At 36.8% G+C, this 21192-nt stretch overlaps 1 protein-coding gene across 5 annotated transcripts in view; it reads right to left on the bottom strand.

The window, feature by feature from the left end:
* The window catches only part of ATP13A3 (ATPase 13A3), an 88205-nt gene that overhangs the window by 64001 nt on the left and 3012 nt on the right, over positions 1–21192 (bottom strand). Inside the window, exon 1 of one of the 5 annotated variants that reach the window (XM_015541500.2) lies at positions 5970–6045. The exons of the other annotated variants lie outside the window; for them this stretch is intronic. The gene's annotated coding sequence lies outside the window, so the exon portion shown is untranslated. Of the gene's footprint in view, positions 1–5969; positions 6046–21192 lie in introns of those variants that run through there. 5 annotated transcript variants of the gene reach the window in all.

Raw genomic sequence — 21192 nt, 5'->3', positions numbered from 1 at the left:
TAATGAAATCTCTTGATTTATGTCATCAACAAAATGACCAATAAAAAATACTGATGCCTCCTGCACGAGCACTCAGAGTTTCTGTACTTTCTGCTAGCCCTGGAGATGGGGTCAGGGCTAACTAGAGTGGGATTTCTACAGAAATATAACACAGAACTTTTGGTTATAATATACCATTATATACACTATATATAATATATATAATATATACATAATATACTATATATTATGTATAAATTATGTTACATATATTAATGCTATATGTAACATATATACGTGATAATATGTAATATACACAAAAAAGACTCTGCCATCTTGGAAATGAAGTCTTAGAGGTATCTGGCCCAACATCTCCAAAACAAGCCACATTATCATACAAAGCCCTGTGGGCAATTTAGTAACAATTTCTTCTCAGTCTAGGGTAGTGTTACAGCTTTGAAGCATACTACTGGAGTCATTCCACGATGGTAAGACTGATTCATCAATATGACTTGAGGTGGCAGTTATTCTTAAGGGCCATAACCTACTGCTAATAGACTACTGGGAGAATGAGCAAGCCCAACCTCTTTCCCTGCAGAAAAGATCAACTATTGTTACTGAATGCATAAGGCATAGTCCAATACTGCAGGGAACCCAGGTGGAGCCCACAGTCTCCCTGAGTTGGGGAGGCATCAAAGGCATCCCCTGAGGATGAGGCAGGTTTGCAGGGCAGATTATCAGTGAAGAGATCTGTACAGAGAAAGAACAATGTAAATCTGTAAGACAGTCCTCCTCAAGTCTTAAGCTGAGTACCGATCAGGTGTGAGGAAACTACTGGAGGCCAGGGAAAGCACCATCCAAAACAATTAAGAGTAAAAAATCATCAGGGTTCACACAGGGCTGAGAAGAGTGCCTGTTCCTCCCAACCACAGTGGAAAACCTCATTACTCACAAGGAATCAGGAAGAGTATTCAGAGGGGTGTTGCTTCAGCAGTGGGATCAAATTAGCCCTAAACTAAAAGCTATTCTGATCTTACCTAACAAAACTCTTAAGACCTAAAGGAATAAAGTGTTTTCAAATAATTTAACAGCTTCACAAAGTTCAAGGGATTTATAAGAATACAAAATATCTAGTCCCAATAAGTTACAATATTCGACATCCAGTTAAAACTTAACAGGTATGCAAAGAAAAAAATATAACCCATAATAAGAAAAATCAATCAGTAGAAAAAGACCAAGAACTGACACAAATAATAGAACTGGAAGACAAGAACAATAAGATGGCTACTGTAACTCTAGTCCATTATGTTCAAAAAGCAAAAGGAAAGATTGAACACATTAAGTAGAGACATGAAAGATATAAAAAAGAACCAAGCTGACTAGAAGATAGAAAGTAAAGTATCGGAGATGAAAAATTTACTAGATGGGATTAACAGATTAAACGCTGCAAAAGAAAAATCAATGAACCTGAAGACAAAGTAATAGAAATATCCAAAATGAAAAATGAACACAAAATAGAGAGAAAAAAGCACAAAACAACATCAGTAAGTTATGAGACAACTTCAAGCCCTAATACACATGTAAGGTAGGAGAGACCAAAAATATGTAATGATATAAGGGCAAAAATTTTTCCAAATTAGATGAAAAATTATAAGCCTACAGATCCAAAAGTCCAACTAATACTAAGCAAATAAACACTGAATAATTACAACAAGGCATGTCACTATCAAACTGCTCAAAAGCAGTGATTTAAAAAAATATATTAAAAGGAGCCAGAGGAAGAAGATCTGTTACATACAAAGAAAAATAGATAAGAATGACACAGATTTCTTACTAAAAATAATACAGGTGAGAACAACTAAGTAACATCTTGAAGTACTGAGAAAAAGAAACCATTTAGAGAATTCTATACCCAGCAAAAATATCTTCCAAAATCAAAGGTGAAATAAGACTGTTAGACACAAAACCTGAAAAAAAAAAGTTAAAGGAAGTCCTCAGGTAGAAAAGTGGAAATGGAAACGTGGATCTCCACGAAGGAATGAAAAGCATCAGACATGAGTTTAATCACTTGAAAGTAAACTGTAATAAGTTAGAGATGTATACTCTAAACTCTAAAGTAACCATTAAAATAAAAGAGTCATAGGGTGCCTAGGTGGCTCAGTCAGTTGAGTGACTAACTTCGGCTCAGATCATGATCTCACAGTTCATGGGTTTCAGCCCTGAAATGGGCTCTGTGCTGACAGCTCAGAGCCTGGAGCCTGCTTTGGAATCTGTGTCCCCTCTCTCTCTGCCCTTCCCCTGCTCATGATCTGTGTCTGTCTCTCAAAAATAAATAAACGTTAAAAAAATGTTTTTAATAAATATGGGGCGCCTGGGTGGCTCAGTCAGTTAAGCATCCGACTTGGGCTCAGGTCATGATTTCATGGCTCATGAGTTCAAGCCTCATATCAGGCTCTGCACTGACAACTCAGAGCTTGGAGCCTGCTTCGGATTCTGTGCCTCCCTCGCTCTCTGCCCCTCCCCCACTCACACTCTGTCTCTCTCTCCCTCAAGAATAAACGTAAAAAAAAAAATTTTAATAAATGAGTCACAAGTAAAAAAAATCAAGAGGTTATTAAGTGGAACCATAAAAAATACTCAACTGATGTAACAGAAAAAGAAAAGGAGGAAAATGGAAACAAGAGGAGAGACAAATAAAAAACAAACAGCAAGATGGTTGATTTAAACCTAACTATATTGGGGCGGCTGGGTGGCTCAGTCAGTTAAGTATCCAACTCTTGATTTTGGCTTAAGTCATGATCTCACACAGTTGTGAGATGGAGCCCTACATGGGGCTCTATGCTGGGTGTAGAGCCTACTTGAGATTCTCTCTCTCCCTCTGCCCCTCCCCTGCTTGTGTGTACATACTCTCTCTCTAAAAGTTAAAAAAAAGGAGGGGGGGGCGTGCCTGGGTGGCTGAGTCAGGTAAGCATCCGACTTCAGCTTAGGTCACGCGTTTGAACCCCACACTGAGCTCTGTGCTGACAGCTCAGAGCCTGGAGCCTGCTTGGGATTCTGTTTCTCCTTCTCTCTCTGTTCATCTTTCTCTCTCTCTCTCTCTCTCTCTCTCAAAAATAAAGGTTAAAAAAATTTTAATAAATAAATTTTAAAAATTGGGGTGCCTGGGTGGCTCAGTTGGTTGAGCACCTGACTCCTGATTTTGGCTCAGGTCATGATCCCAGGGTTACAGGATTGAGCCTCCCATCAGGCTCCACGATGAGCATGGAGCCTGCCTAAGATTCTCTCTCCCTCCCTCTGTCCCTCTCCCAACTCACACATGTTCTCTCTCTAAAATAAAAAAATTAAAAAATTTGAACAATGGCAGGGTACCTGGATGACTTAGTTGGTTAAGTGTCCAACTCTTGATTTCGGCTCAGGTTATGATCTCACAGTTGATGAGACTGAGCCCCAAGTCGGGCTCTGCACTAACAGCACGGAGCCTGCTTAAGATTCTCTGTTCCTCTCTTTCTGCCTCTCCCCCATTCATTCTCTCCCTCTCTCTCTCACTCAAAATAAACATTAAAAAAATGATAAACCTAACAATATCAATAGTCACATTAAATATAAATGGTCTAAACAACAATTAAAAGATGGAGATTACGGTTTTATGTTTTAAAAGCAAGGCCATAAGCAAGTATATGTTGCCTAAAAGAAATGCAACCTAAATATAAAGGCATAGTAGACTAAAAGTTAAACTATACCCTGCAAGCACTATTCAAATTAAAGCTGGAATAAGTGTATTAATATCAAAGTAGATTTCAAAGCAAGGAATATTACCAAGGATAAAGTCATTTTGTAATGACAAAGGGGTCAACTGATTAACATAAAACAGTAATCCTAAACATGTATACATTTAACAGATCCTCAAAATACACAAAGGACTTAGAAGATCCGAATAACACTATCAATCAAATTGGTCCCAACTGATATTTACAGAACACTCTACTCCGCTGCAAAGTATACATTCTTTGAACATGTGCACAGAACATTTACCAAGAAAGACCATATTCCAAGACATAAATTCAAGTCATACAAAATAAATTCTTTAAAAAAATTATATTAAATTAGAAACCAAAAGAGAAAGATAAGTAGAGAAAAAAATCCATGAGGCAGAAATCAATAGGGAAAATATGAAATATCCTGAACAAAAATGAAGATATATCAAAATTTGTGGGATGCAGCTAAAAGAGTATTTAGAAATTATTTATAGCACTAAATTTCAAATTCTGAAAAGAAAGCCCTAAAATCATGACCTCATGTCTACCTTTAGAAAGGAGACAAAGAACAGGGCGCCTGGGTGGCTCAATTGGTTGGTTAAGCATCTGACTCAGGTCATGATCTCACAGTTTATGAGTTTGAGCCCCGTGTCAAGCTCTGTGCTGAGAGCTCTCTTTCTCTCTCTCTCCCTCTCTCTGTCTCTCGAATATAAATAAACATTAAAAAAGAAGAAGAAGAAGAAAGTAGAAAAAGAAGAGCAAATTACACCCACAGTAAGCACTGAAGGGAAATTAATAAAACTGATAGTAGAAATCAATGAAATTGATCATTTTTCTAGTTGGACTCAAAGGGGTAAGGAGGAAGACACAAATTACCAATTTTAGGAATAAGGAGCCATCACTATAGATTCTGCAAATATCAGAAAGATAATCAAGGAACTTAATGAACAACTTTACACCAATATATCAACTTTTCTGCAGGTTTGAACTCACTTCCAAATTTAAAAAAAGTAAAAATTAAAAAACCTATACTTATTCATCAGGGGATCGCATGAGTTAGTAATTGCTACAGCTGAGTTAAAAGCTGCATAACAGGTACATGAGAGTTCATTATCCTAATCTTCCTACTTTTTTAGTGTGTAGAAAATGTAATAGGAAGTGTTTTTAAATAAAATAAAAGGCACTCATCTGAAGCTTTTAGAAAGAAAAAAAATTTCAGAAGATATTCATTCCTGGAACCAAAGGCCATAAACCTTGAGAACTCTATTTCTATAAATCTCAAATCCACTGACCCGACCAATCAAGTACCAGGCATTATCCATAGTCTCTTACTGCTAAGTTTTGACTCTCACTCTTCTTCATTTTTGTCTTTTATCCATTGCCTAGAAATACAGATGTACTTCCCCACTTTTTGAAATCCTAATTTTTCAATGTAGAATGTATTAGCAGATGCATAAGCATGCTTTTATAATTTTAGAAAAAGAATTATCATTAATATTCAATGTTTTCATTAACTTCACGTACTAACAACTACTCAAAATCTTTTCCCCAAATGGATCTTGACAGACTTCACCTCAGTCTAACTCAGCTACATCATCTCATCTTCATACGTTGCCTATAACAATCTAGTTTTCATAATCATCTAAAAATACAATTCTTAACCATTGTATCTCATTATTCTTTTTTATAACTGTTATTGTTCTAAAATTTAGCTTACTTTTTAAGGCAAAATTCTTAAGTCTTACCAATTTTACTGAGGTTGATATTAAAAATAATTTAATTTAAATAAAAAGTTAACCATCAATTATTATTCTCTTTAAACATACTATACCCACATAGGAAATTATCAAGACTTCACCAAGACTTTCATATAAACTTTTAATAAAATCCAGTGAGAAAATTGCAGCAGCTTACATTTAAAACATATACATATTATAAATGTATATTTCCATTTTAAAAACAGGTACATAATACAAAGCCTCTAACATTTCTTTGACTCCATGAAAATAAAAATCTATAAATATACTTTAAATTATATTGCTTACAAGGATGACAATATATATTAAATACTATTCTACCAAAAACTAATTAGAACATTTGAAGCATTAATACCAAACTTCTAAAATCCATTTAACTTACAGAATATAACTTTGGTAGTTTGCAAGAGTGCATACATGGTTTTTAATCAGGTCAATTTTTAGATTACAGAAAACAAATTAAAGAAATTTTTCTTACCAAAAGCACTATATCATTATTCTTCCCAATTGCTGTATCAGCAGCACTTTCAAAATCTGGCTATTAATAATGAAAATAAAATTAAGCATAAAAATCCATTCAGGTGAGAATTTTCTGCCAAATATTGTTTTGATTCTTTCTGAACTGTTTTCAAGATGACTAAGATATTAAAATTTAGGGTTTTTATATTCAGGGACTTTAAATGGACTTTCGGAAGATACACCCTTCTGCCATCTAACTGCCACTGGTAAAGCTCCTCTTGAATTAAGTCATATCTAGCTAGCACATTGAATTCCCAATTCCACAGTGCATGCCTCAGCCTTGATGTTATCTAAATAGCAAGGAGCTTATAGGCTATTGTGCTTAACCAAACCCTTCCTTGCATTTACAATGAACTTGATTTTTTGTGAGTAAAAAGAGCAGCACAGGACAAAGTGAAGCTATCAGGAATAAATCTCACTAAATCAAATGCTAGTTCTTGTAAGTTTACTGATTTTTTTCACATTATATAATTACTAAGAACCATCTGAAGTATAATACTCTAGGATAAGAGTCATATCTCATTTCCTAAAACAAGAGGGGTTGGCCTTAACTGGCATAGAAATCCCCGAACCTCTAAGCCATCTTTGCTTCAAACCTGAATTTATTAGTTGGAACAAAAGTTTTATAATAGTATGTGTGGAGGGTTTGAAGGATATTCCATAGATGTCCCCAGAATTATTAAGTATATAATTTCACAAAGTGACTTAGAAAGTGACCTGTAACGAGTAAAACTTCAAGTGAAGCAATTTTGAAGAACACATTTTTAAATTTCTACTTCAGTATTTGCCAAGTTCAGAGAGATGGAAGTAAAAAAACTAAAGTTAAAAATGTATTACTCAAAATTCACAAAACTGAATTACTCTAAAAGAAATGCTTACATAACATTTTTTATAAGTTTGTAACATACACTCTGCAGTTTTAAAAATTAAAAACTGCACTAAGACTAAGACTCAAAAGGGTCACCTTGCATTGTTGAAAGAATGAATCATCCTATTGGCTTTGTACTTATAGGTATTTTTTTTTTTTTCTGAGACTTAAACATACCTACCCATGTTAAATACAAATTTGATAAACCCATCTTGAAGGCCCACTCAGCAAAAGGTGTTTTAAAGATCCTGAAGTAAAAACAGTTCAGTCAGCACTCTGAATATTATTTCACTGTCAAATCCATAGCATCCACGGCAACTAAGATAACCTTCTGAAACTCAAAAGCAGCTCTCCCTTTACATTTGAAATAAAAAGAGCCTTAATACATATAAGCCCTTACTTTACTCCATTTTAATAGCTACACAAATGTTTGTGTAAAAAGATTTTTTTAAACTCAATCTCCGAACTACAGGAACCAAATTGCCACAACTCTCTATGAGGGCAAAACCTAACACTTCAAGTCAGCTCTCAACAATAAGAATGACATAATATAATTTAATGAATACGTGGAAATTTTACAAGGATACCAGCTACATTTTAACAAAGCTCTGCTGAACACCCGTTTTATCACTTCCCATCTTGAACTTTCTCTTATAATACATGCTTTTGTTTCTGTGTTTAGGCTCAAGAAAGACCATTGTGTCCAGAACACACCAAACCAAGACTGTATTTACATTTGTCAAGTGCAGTCTTTGTATAATTATATTTTTTGTACGTTACAAAACAATGTGATAGCTAAAACAAAATAAGTTATAATTACGAAAAATAAGGTAATTATCTGCCTTCGGATTAATATTAGGAACATGAAGAGTTACAGCTTAGCCCACACTACAGCATACCTATGTATGTTTTTATCACTTTCATTAAATACATTAAATCAACCCTTTTATTCGTAGAAATTCCATGTGGTAAGAGTCATCATTAGATAAAATAGTGGCTTTGAGTATTGGTCAACTGCAAAACACTTATTTAGTAAAAATGGGGAAAAGTAGCTTTGGACTGACAATTGATATTTATGCTTTAACTTTTGCTTTGTAAAAAATGGAAATGTGTAAAAATTCTTTTACATACAACATAATAAAGAGCTTACATTTTTTAAATGTCTACTTATATGAGAGGTTTTTTTTTTAATATATTCAAGCTGCTTTGATCTTAAAACTTTCAAACCTCCCTTTAAATCTTCACATATGTGACTTTTCAAAGCTTCACATTCGAGGACTGAGATTTACAAAAGTGTTATAATTGCTAGACTGATTTCAAAATCTTACCATCTATTAGGAAAAATGCTGCAGCAGGCAATAGTAAATAATAGACAAGATCACTGCAATAAGACCAGTCCTACAGAGTGAATATTTAAAATAGGCAGAATCAGTAGGCCTAGAAAGAAAACTGGCATCTACCCCTAACCAAATAGATCGATAAATTGGACACAGTGGCCACCAGTGGTGATACTGTATTGCAGGGTGAGAAAGTGGGAGAGACTTCGGTGCTTTTTTAATGCTTTTACCATCTAAATAGTTAAAGAAAGGAAAGAAGGAAGGCTGAGCATATGTACAAAGTTCTAATTCTCCAATGCATGGCCACCCTTGGGTGTGAAACTTGTAGAAACCTGCAAAGCACTTCACGGTGCTCTACCAAACCATTCTCCAGATTTTCTGGATCTCTCTCCATCAGGTTTTTTACCCCAGGCAAGAAAAGTAGTCATTTTGAAGGCCCCCTTAACAAGTACATTTCTAGGAAGCTAGAGTTGCTTGTATTTATTTTGATGTCCCCTCCACAATTTGGCTCCACTGAGGCAAAGTAGTAGCCAGTGACACAACATAAACAGCAGCAAATCCTAAATTATTTAATCAAATTAGTCCATCTACAAGCATTAAGTAACCATATATGCCATGTTCATTATTATACTAGGAATTGTAGGAGATATACAACTTTACCCCCTCCCCCCAAAAAAGACAATTAATTCAACATGAACTATTTTGCAAGTTCCTTCACCTGTCTTGGTTTCAACTTCCCCACTGAAATGAAGCAGTTGTAATAATCCGAACAATACATTCCAACCATGAAAGCTTTGACCTACACGAGTATTGCCTCCATACGCATCTTGCTGTTGCACTCTTTCACCACTAGGTGATGTTCCGACATTGATAAGGAAAGAGGCTGACAGTTTTCACTAGCCTTAATAGAGAAGCTGCTGATCAAAAGTGATTATGAAAAGTTGTAAGATTTTTTTTTTTAGTGCCACTGGAAATACTAATCTGGGAAAGCAGAGTTTTCTATAGATATATAACTTCTGTCTCATGTGTCTCCATGAAAAAATAAGACATAAAACAAATGATAATGGTGGTGAAGGGAAAAGAAGGCAGGTGTATTATTACTGCCTTTACAAAGATGACTCCCGAATTCACAATTGTCTGAAACCAGAATTTAGGGATCTTACAATGTTATGGAGTAAGGGAAGGGACTACAGTAACAATTAAAAAGTACACGGGGGCGCCTGGGTGGCTCAGTCGGTTAAGCGTCCGACTTCGGCTCAGGTCACGATCTGGCGGTATGTGAGTTCGAGCCCCGCGTCGGGCTCTGTGCTGACTGCTCAGAGCCTGGAGTCTGTTTCAGATTCTGTCTCCCTCTCTCTCTGACCCTCCCCCGTTCATGCTCTGTCTCTCTCTGTCTCAAAAATAAATAACTGTTAAAAAAAATTTTTTTTAAAAAGTACATGAACCTATTAGAGAACAAGGTGAGGTAAAGCATACAATTATGTGGTAAAACACTACTTGCCCGTTAAACTGGCTAAATAAATAAAAACAAGGAGCACCCTATGGACTGCTGTTAAGAGTGAATTTGTACTACTGTTTTGGAAAACCAAGAGTACATCAGAATTTAATATTCCCACACTTGGATCCACCAATCTCAATTAGAAATCCATGTCACATGTACAAGTACATATACATACATGTTACCATTAACAGTTTCTTCAAACTCAGGAAATAGAGTATATGAGTTTTGTGCTTTAGGGGTACTTACAAGCAGAAAAACCTAACTGAAACAAGTATTCTAAAACAAGCACTAAAGAACTTGTTTGGTATTTAATACAATACAAATTGACAAATCTAGAGTTCCAATTACAGTTTGTACACACTAAGTGAGCCTAACTGCCCAAACTAAAAGTTACATTTTTAAATTCAGAGGTAAGATAAGGTCTTTAGTTAAGTAATATATGAATGTTTCTTCCATTTTAATGTAAATTAGTGATTATTTCTTCTAAAATGTAATGCTATTGATCCAAATCCCTAAAAACTTGCATGACATTTCAATCAGCAATGTGAACTTAAAATTTAAACATTCATTCTTTAAAATCTAAACACTGAGGGGCACCTGGCTGACTCAGTCAGTAGAGCATGTGGTTCTCGATCTTGGGGTCATAAGTTCAAGTCCCACACTGGGTGTAGAGCTTACCTTAAAAAATAGTAATAATAAAATAAAATTTAAACATTCCTTAATTCTAAGACTCATATTATCTACATTTTTGCACAGAAGCCAACATGTAGCTTAGATAAAACCTTATAGTTGCTATTGGCAGGTAACCATCATTACGCAGTGGTCACTGCATGTACTACTTGAAGTGGGTCTCAACTTTCCATAGTACTATGTCCTTTCAGCTGAGCAAAAGTACATTGTTGGTAGTACAGCACTGAGTTTAAACTGTTGACTGAACCTATTCAAAACGATTACATTGTACCCGCACAATGAAACAAAAAGTAATAGTGTGCACAGACAGGTACCTAAACAGAGCAGAGTGGAGAGGAAGAACTGGGAGGAAAAGAGGCAAGGGTGGGTAGGGAATAGTCAAAAAGTGAAAAACAGAGGGAAGAAAAAGTTCCAGGAAATTACATTCTAAGTCTGTAAGGAGTATGTTAAGGAGTTACACAGACCCCAGAGATGTTCATTTTTCTTATTAACAGCAAACTCCAAAATAATTTTTCTTTATTAACTCAGCGTTGTTCACTTCAAGATTATTGTATTATGTTGGCAAGAAAGCAAAATTAGTTTCACTCATCATCTGTGCAACACTACAGTTCACATTTCATTTTTCCAGACGTTATGAAGACCTGACCACAAAAGAAGCATAAAGTCACTAGGAAACTATTCTGTACAAAAAGTACAATCCTGCTAATTTGCAATTATAATTGGTAAGTACTTGGATCATCTTTTTAAAATAATGTGAATTTGTCTTCTTCCACTTCACTCCTTTTCCCCAACTTGAAACCTGCCCATGTTGACTCAGCATTGAAAGGAAGTGCAAAGCCCTTAACATCTGCACTCAACAAGTATTCCAAAAACACTTTAAATTGCTGTTGAAGAGAATAATGGTCTTACTCATGGTACAACCATCATAGAAATCTGAAATTTCTCATTTCCTATGGTCATTTTGTAATCCACTATTCAGGATTAAAAAAAAAAAAAAAAAAAAGACCAATGCATTTGGGCACTATGCCAAACATAACAGTAGTAACTGACATCTGTACAGGGATTTTTAGTTTACAAAACACTTTTACAGGCCTTATCTACTTTACTGACCAGTTTTCAGTCAATATCGTCTTTTAAAAACAGGAAAAAAATAAACTTCACTTAACCAAAATCAGCATTTTTTATTTTCCCACAAAGTCAAGCATGGGGTGACTTCTGTCAAAGAACCTTACCAACAAATTAAGGAATTAACATGCAGACAGTATCATCTTTCAAGGGTCTGATTTCCAAAAATTCATTTCAAAGCCAAATGTACCTGAAATACACTCTTTCATAAGGAAAATACTGACCAGGTTCCCAAGATGGCCCACACCTTTTACTTCCCACAATTCTAAATTATACTTCATATTACACTAGCCTGGGTCATGGGGCAGGTAGCCGGGTTACCAAGTTTCTACTTCCTCTGCTCACTTCTTAATTATTAATATTCCCCGAGGCCCCACTTCCTCTACCCACTTCTTAATTAATATTCTCCGGCCTTCTCTCTTTATAATAACCCAAGGACCAAGGGTGGCAACACTGATCCATCTATGGTGAAAACTACCAAGAGCTGCCAATCAGTATTTTCAGCACTAATCTCTCTCAAGCTCCAGATCCACAGATTTAAACATCAACCATACATGTTTACATACAGCTAAAATTCAATAACTTTATTGTATCTTTCTACTCCTTAAATGAATATGATTTGCAGGGCGCCTGGGTGGCTCAGTCGGTTAAGCGTCCGACTTCGGCTCAGGTCATGATCTCGCGGTCCGTGAGTTTGAGCCCCGCGTCAGGCTCTGGGCTGATGGCTCAGAGCCTGGAGCCTGCTTCCGATTCTGTGTCTCCCTCTCTCTCTGCCCCTCCCCCCGTTCATGCTCTGTCTCTCTCTGTCTCAAAAATAAATAAACGTTAAAAAAAAATTTTAAATAAAAAGAAAAAAATGAATGTGATTTGCATAAAGCTCCATGCCAGGATTTCGGAAGTCATCCTAGACTCCTTCCTATTCCATACCTGTATCCAACTAGGCACTAAGTCTTACCATTTCTACCTTTCTCACATCCACCTCACCATGCCCTATCTCCATCAACATTGCCTCAACTCAGGTCCTGATGCCCTCTCTGGTCTTCCTCATTCTTAACAATATACAAACCAGACATGATTATTTCTTTCTGCTTAAAATTTCAATAGCTTCCCATGGTCTGCAGAAGCATTTCCCAAACTGGTTAGAGTCCCTCCAAAATAAAATATTTGAAGAGGCATCCCCTGGGAATGCAAACTGGTGCAGCCACTCTGGAAAACAGTATGAAGGTTCCTCAAAACAATAAAAATAGAACTACCCTACGGCCCAGCAATTGCACTACTAGGTATTTATTTATCCAAGGGATACAAGTATGCTGTTTTGAAGGGACACATGCACCCCAAGGTTTATAGCAGCACTATCAACAATAGCCAAAGTATGGAAAGAGCCCAAATGTCCATTGATGGATGAATGGATAAACAAGATGTGGCGTGTGTGTGTGTACACAACACACACACACACACACACACACACACACACACTGGAGTATTACTCGGCAATCAAAAAGGATGAAATGTTGCCATTTGCAACTATGTGGATGGAACTAGAAGGTATTATGCTAAATGAAATTAGAGAAAGACAAATATCATATGACTTTACTCATATGAGGACTTTAAGATACAGAACAGATGAACAGAAGAAAAGGGAAACAAGTATAATATAAAAACAGGGAGGGGGACAAAACATAAGAGACTCTTAAATATAAAGAATGAATAAAGGGTTGCTGGAGGGGTTGTGGGAGGGGGGATGGGATAAATGGGTAAGGGGCTTAAGGAATCTACTCCTGAAATCACTATTGCACCATGTGCTAACTTGAATGTAAATTATAAAAAATAAATTATAGAAGAAAAAAAAAAAAAAAAAGAGGTATCCCTGTGGTATCTGGGTGGTTTAGCTGGTTTTGCGTTTGACTCTTGATATCATCTCAGGGTCATGAGTTCAAGCCCCACACTGGGCTCTGCCCTGAGCATGGAGCCTACTTTAAAAAAAAAAAAAAAAAAAAAAAAGCTTCCTCTGCTTGTATCATTTGAAGAAATATACTGGATTAAGAAAGTTGAGTAGTCCTCTCACTAGCATAAAATTGAAAAGTCTTACAATGCACAATACTATGTGTTTCCCTACCATGGGGAAGTAAAGTAGAGGAGAGAGCCAATTGGGCTCCAAGGACAAAGTCACAACTAAATGGAAAACATGTTAATATCCTTCAGAATCTGGCCCTGCCTAGCCATCAACACCACCTGCCTTTCTTTCACCAAAGGTTATCATTCACCTCTTACAAACCTTACTTTCCATCTATATAGAACACATTTTAATCCCTCAAAGGGCCCGTTTCCTGCCTCCATTCCTTTACATACATTGTTCCTTCTGCCAAGCATGCCCTTTCCTAACAGTTTGGCTAAAGAACTCCTACAAGTTTTTCCAGACCCTGGTCAAGTATGTTCTCCACCATACTTTGAGTGTCCCTTTACCTTCCAGCAGAGGACATCTCCCATCTTTGTCCCTCTGTATGTGTCAGAACATTTGTCCCACAACATTGGACATACAGACTAAAAACTTAAAGGTTGAGAATGAGGCCAGCACTAAGCAATATAGGTGAATGAATGGGACAGGGCAAGACAAGGGGTGTGAAGAAAGGGTAAAATTTCACAACCAAGTAAATTTTGTCTTTGGCATGCTCCTATACTCATCCCAATGTCCTTTTCCAACTCTCCCAATAACCTCTCCCAGGCCCCTTACCGACTTCATGTAACCCTATACACCTTCCACCCACAGCACCGTGTTCTTCAGTATCAACAACTTCCTCTTCTTCAACAGTCATTCTGTTCAGAAGTTAATATGTAAATTAGTTATAGCTTCTCAAAGCTGAAAATCTAAGATAAATCTCTAACAAAACTTAAAAAAAAAAAAAGTAGAAGAGAGAGGGAATGGGCATTGTAGTTCTAGCATTCAGAAGCTGGCCCACGCAAAAGTCTAAGAGTATTCCTGACTGGGCTTCCCACAAGTGTTCTCATTTCGTCACCACATCCACTCCCACGGTAGCAGCCATGGGTGCTACCGGCAGAAACAGAGTGCCACTGCAATCCTATGGGTCACCCATTCTTCGATCGAAAAGCTTTGTTTGTGGAATATTACTCAGCAATCAAAAAGAATGAAATCTTGCCAGCTGCAACAGCATGGATGGAACTAGAGTATATTATGCTTAGCGAAATAAGTCAGCCAGAGAAAGAGAAATATAATTTCACTCACATGTGGAATTTAAGATATAAAACAGATGAACGTAAGGGAAGAGAAACAAAAATAATATAAAAACAGAGAGACAGAAACCATGAGACTCTTAAATACAGAGAACAAACTGAGGGCTGCTGTAGGGGTGCTGGGGGGCGGCATGGGCTAAATGGGCAAGGGACCTTAAGGAGGGCACTTGTTGGGATGAGCAATGGGTGCTATACGTAAGTGATGAATCATTAAATTCTACTTCTAAAATCATTATTACACTCTATGTTAACTAACTTGGATTTAACTTAAAAATAGTAATAAATTTTAAAAAAAGAAAAGCTTTGCTTGTCTTAGAGACCACTTATGGTCAATTTTTCATTATTCTAGACAGAAAGGCTCACCAACATGTTCTCCAATGAACTTAAAACAGTGTCTTTATCCTAGCCAGTAGTATCTTGAAATCTACCCTAGACCATTGCTTGATTTAGGAAAAGGCACATTAATTGAAAAAAATCAATGTTGCCCAAGTATCCTAACATTTCAGGATAAATCTCTAAATATTAAAGTAACATTCCAGCACAAATCATTATGGCTTATCACCACTTCTGATTTCATAAAAAGTCATGTTTTAGGATGTCACTGCCCACATGTGCTAAATGCTGGAGATTACAAAGATTAAACTCCTAACCTCAAGGAGCCAAGTCTAGTAAACTAGACGATAAGCAAACATGTATCAAACAAAATGGTTATGTGCTGCTATAAAGTAGGTATCATGGGAGCACGAGGAACAGGGAGAGGAGGGCAAAGGACAGAAAAGACTTCAGAGAAGAACTATCCCTTGATATAAGACCTAAACGGTGTGAAGTTCCTCAAGCAAACAGGCAGTAAAAAGAGGGAAAATAACAGAGGGATGGAATCCAAGCAGAGAAATCACCACATGCAGAAGTACTGAGGTGAGAGGAGGCAGCTGGGGATGGGTTCAACAGGTGATCGCTTGCCATGAGGAGCACTAGGAGGCGTATGGAAGTGCTGAGTCACTACACTGTACACCCAAAACTGACATAACACTGTATGTTACGTAACTGGAATTAAAATAAAAACTTAAAAAAAAAAAAAGAAGAAGTACTAAGGTGAGAAATCCTAGAAAATGTCAGGAATACAAGTTACCTAAACTGACTGGGGCACAGGGTGGTCTCTATGATGAAGGGCCTTGTCTGATATGATACAGATATGGATTAACTTGCAGGTGATGGAGATTCTGAACTTTTTTCTACTGAAAGAGACCAAAGGCCATGACACAGGGCCCCATTCCCAATACAATGTGAATGGTGTCTTCTGGGCTTGTACCGCACAGCAGCACTGTGTTCACTTGCTAGACTGTTCACCTCTAAGATGGCAGAACTCATTCATCAACATATATCCAGCACCTAGCCCTGTGCTTGGCACACACAGGACTAAAACACACTGAATAATCAGATGTGCCAACACAATCCTAAGAGCATAACCAAAAGGCCCTAACCAAGCTTCCTTCCTTCCTTCCTGCCTATAAAAATCACAACACGTAGGTGCTACAATAATTGGTAATTGCCACAATACTTTTAAGGCAACATGAGGAAGGGTCATTCACTATGGGCTGCATCAGAGATAAGAAAGGATTCAAGAGAAAAACACATTAAGATGCTTTTGAACCTAACTAAGCAGTTTATCCTGTTCTTCTCACCAAAAACTGAACAGAAAACAAGCATGGGTTAGCTCAAAATTATCCATCAATGAACTCTAAGGCAGTAGTAATCACTATAAAAAGCATATTTTCCTATCAAAAGGATCCCTGAAGTAAAAATCGACTTTAACTGAGAACGTGTTAGGTTAGTCTAGTCGTTCAAATAATTAAGTGCTCCAGACAAAATTAGGCTACTTGCCTGTAGGACTTTACATTTTATTTAGTAAACTGAAACACATTATTATAATTGGCATGTAAATAAGGATTCTATCTTTTATGCATGGAAAAACAGTAAGGCAAAAAAAAATTTTTTTTAAGAGAAACTTTAGGAAATCATGGACAAAATAAATTATAAATGAGCTTAGAAAACTGATGGCTTAAGAAGTTACAGCATAATTAGGGCACCTTGATGGCTCACCTCAACTTGATGGCACCTCTTTGGCTCAGGTTACATATGATCTCGCAGTTTGGTTCATGAGTTCGAGACCCTCATCAGGCTCTCTGCAGTCAGCACAGAGCCTGCTTCAGATCCAGTCTCCCTCTTTCTCTGCCCCTCCCCTGCTTCTGCCCTCTCTCAAAATACGTAAACATTAAAAAGAAAAAAAAAAGTTAAGGCATAATCTAGAGATGAATGAAAAATCTTTGGTCTTTGAAGAACCAGTGACCCACATTTAAAGAAATCAATCCAAAGGCCACAGAAAGAAAATAAAATTTCAAACCTTCCTTTTAAAGATGTAGACACATTTCACTAATCAGTATTTCTAAATGAAAATAAATCACATAAAATTCCACTAAATAAGCCTAATTAAACATATTTTTAAATTTTATAACATGGCCAGGGACAGACAATGGGTAACAGTAACACAGAGGATAGGGGGAAATGACTACAAACACACCCAAAGAGAGAAAGGGAAAGATAAAAATATACATAAAATGTACATTAGCGATACATGAGATTAACAGCTTGAGCTTTTTAGGATGTTGTTCCCAAAGATGCAAAATCATGGTATTTTACTATGAAAAGCCTGAATACAAAACTATGTCATTATTGCCTGCTGCTCCAGTTAAAATACTAAAGGCAGCAATCCTCAATCCCCCCTCTACGTTCCCTTCTCTTCACTTTTCTCCCTCCCTCCCTCTCTCTCTCTCTCTCACACACACACACATTTGTTTCGAATATGCTAAATGTTATTAAACCATAACTACATTAAACAAATAATAGTGTGTTACCATTTACTGAGGCTCTTATCCTCACAATTCTCTCCAGTAGCTTTTATTACCTCCACTTGTCAAATGAAGAAACTAAAAAAGGTTAAGTGACTTGAACCCAACCACAGAGCTAATCAGTGATGAGGCTGGAATTTAAAGTCACTTGTACGTGGCTCTGGTGCCCACATTTTAACCCCTATATGTATAACACCCTCTCCCAAGGCATCTTTAGCCATCAGACCGGTATTTTCTTACTGTGCTATCCCAAGAGTAATGTTTAGGTTCAGATACTTTAAATTTCAAGGAAAACATTAACAACTTACATTGTTTGTTTGTTTATTTTTAAGTTAACTCTGCATCCAACATGGGTCTCAAACTCATAATCCCAAGATCAAGAGTTCCACGCTCTACCAACTGAGCCAGCCAGGTGCATCTACAGTTCTTTTAAAATAATGCAGATTTTACTAGTAGTTAAGGAAGACATTATCTAACACTGAATATAGCTGAATATCAACCCAGAGTTATACAAAGTACAAATGGTCCCCCAATATTTCCAACGTTATTATTGAGCCTTTTAATTATGCTAGGTTCTTTGTGTGCTATAAAACACCCAATATAACCGTGGAGAGAGAACAGATTTTCATAAATATCTAATTTCTTTCTCCATTATTTACATTGTGGACTCACATCATATATGCCTTTAATTACACTCATTCAACTATCTGTGCTATAGGAAAAAAAGAAAAACAAGAGAAAAAATAACTTTAAATAATGGTGGCAGGATGCCTGCCTTTACATCCTTGTCCCAGAGTGAGCATGCAATGGAGACTATAAATTTGCTGTTTCTCAGCCAATCTAAAGTCCCATTCACCTGTCAAAGGTATCTCACATAACCAATTATGACCCAGCTCACACAAAAAAAATAACCTAAAAGCTGGAGAAATAACTGGCTGTTGGAAGTGAAAAACGGTATGTCAGTCAACAATCAGTTTTCAAACTGATGCCTTCCTAAAGGACTTTTTCAAGGGTAATTTTGACTATATTGGATTTTTACCTTTTAAATGAGAATTTAGGCCCAAAGCCCCCACATAAAAGGTGATTTCATTTTACTCAGCTCTTTAGATCAGAAAGAATTGGGAACCAAAACATTGGTCTTGTGTATCAAAGTAAGTTAATAACTAATGCATTATTCATCCTTTTTCACAAATGGGAAAAAGCAGAGCAACAAGGATGCTGTTAGAAGAAGGCACACTAGACATGTAGTAACTACTCCAGGACTTATTTTAAAATAAAATAAAAATAAAATAAAAGCCTGTCAAGTAATCAAAAGCAATCCTTAACGTTGGTTCTCAATAGAAAAAAGAAAAAATGCGCATCGAGTTTTGAGATGGGCCGGTAACTAGAACAAAGGAAAGAGTGGAAAGAATACCCTACCTAAAGAAACCGTCTAAGCCCAGATCCTTTACTATGATGCTATCACTTACTCTCCAGACACGTTTCCTTTTCTATAAAAAGAAGGGACTAGTCGGACTAGTCTTTGACCTATCTGTGACCATTCAGCATTAATGTTTTCCAATCTCACACTTCATTATTTCATTGTCCAACTCACAAATGCCTTATGAAGAAAACAGAAAAAACTAAATAAAATAGTCAATTAATCTAGCTTACTATCAGAGATAGAACTGTCTTTTATACCACCACCCAACAAGAGGTACAATTCTTTTTTTTTTTTTTTTTTTTTTTTTAAGATTTTGTTAAGTAATCTGTATACCCAAGGCAAGGCTTGAACTTACAACCCCAAGATCAAGAGTCACATGCTCCACCAACTGGTGCACCCAAATATTTTTATTTAAAATTCCCGAGAATGGATCGCCTGGATAGCTCAGTCAGTTAGGCATCCCACTTTGGCTCAGGTCATGATCTCATGGTTTGAGAGTTTCAGCCCCGCGTTGGGCTCTGTGTTGACAGCTTAGAACATGGAGCCTGCTTCAGATTCTGTGTCTCCCCCTCTCTCTGTCCCTCCCATGCTCATGCTCTGTCTCTCAATAATAGACTTAAAAAAATTTTTTTTAATAAAAAATAAATAAATAAAGCTGAGAAAAAGACTACATACATCAGCAAATTCCACATCATATAACCAGGAAATTCTACTTTGCGTAAACTCACTCTTCCCAGAAATTCAATTTCTTACCTAACTAGAATCTGGGTGTCAACAGATCATAGGGAGTAAGTGAAAGAGTCAACAAAAGAGAGAGAAATTTCCATTCAGAGATTGATTACAACTCAGGGGTGCCTGGGTGGCTCAGTCAGTTAAGTGTCCGACTTCAGCTCAGGTCATGATCTCACAGCTCATGAGTTTGAGCCCCGCATCAGGATCTGTGCTCACAGCTCAGAGCCTGGAGGCTGCTTTGGATTCTGTGTCTCCCTCTCTCTCTGCCCCTCCCCTGCTCACACTGTCTGTCTCTCTCTCAAAATAAATAAACATTAAAACAATGTTTTAAAAAAGAGATTGATTACAACTCACTTAATTCATCGCATCCCACACACACAAATCAACTTTAAACACAGGGTACTTCTTCCTGCATTCTCAGTTCATACCAGCATTAGTGGCCTTTGGTGACAGGAAGAGGTAAAAGATGTACCTTCAAAGAAACCTGCTTCTGTGGAGCTCTGTTTTCAAGTCTATATGGCCTCTTTCCTGGGAGAGATGCCTCGTGGTACATAACTCCTTTAATTTGGCAGTCTTAAAGTTTGCTACGTGAGTTAATATTTTACCACTCAGACCTAACAAAGGCCCCATTATGAGCCTTTTGGGTCTAAGATGTTACCAGATCCGGTATTGGGACATTTCTCTCTGGAGACCTGTTCTATGGAAACTCAGCAATCCGCACCCTCAAGTTTCCTTGAACAGCTCTCCCTTTCCTTCATTGCATTCTTCTCCCTCCTTACTAATTCCATAACATCTTTTAACTCGTGATTACAAACTGCTCGTTTTTTATTACCATTTATTCATGACATTTCACATCACCTCTCTATTTTTAATCTTACTAACACAAATGTTTTTAACTCATAACTTATATAATCATTAGCTACCATTAAGTTCAGGACATTCTACCCTACAGATACCACCTACTTTTCTCCACATTCAATAAGCCCAGAACCTGTTACTTTTTTAAATAAATCTTAAAAGATGTGTTCTAATTCTGATCTTCTCTTATTTCTCTACTCTTAAAATATGAAGTCAACAAAATTTAAGTAAGACTCTAACAATTATTTCCTTGTTTCTTGAATGTTTCCTGGACTAGTGAGATGGGTTAATCAGAACATGGTTTTGGTGACTACAGATTTATTCTCTCCATAAGCCAGTTAGCTTCATTTCACACAAACTATGTTCCAAAACCAAAGATCAAATCCCATCAGCTATCTCTTGGATGCAGATTTAATTAGATGAGCTCTACAGTACATTCAGAATGCATCCCATCACTGGAACAAACTTTCTGGTGATGACAAACATGTCAGGC

This window comes from Panthera tigris, chromosome C2 (assembly GCF_018350195.1).
Source record: "Panthera tigris isolate Pti1 chromosome C2, P.tigris_Pti1_mat1.1, whole genome shotgun sequence".
NCBI lineage: Eukaryota > Metazoa > Chordata > Mammalia > Carnivora > Felidae > Panthera > Panthera tigris.
This window is presented reverse-complemented; position numbering and strand designations above follow the sequence as displayed.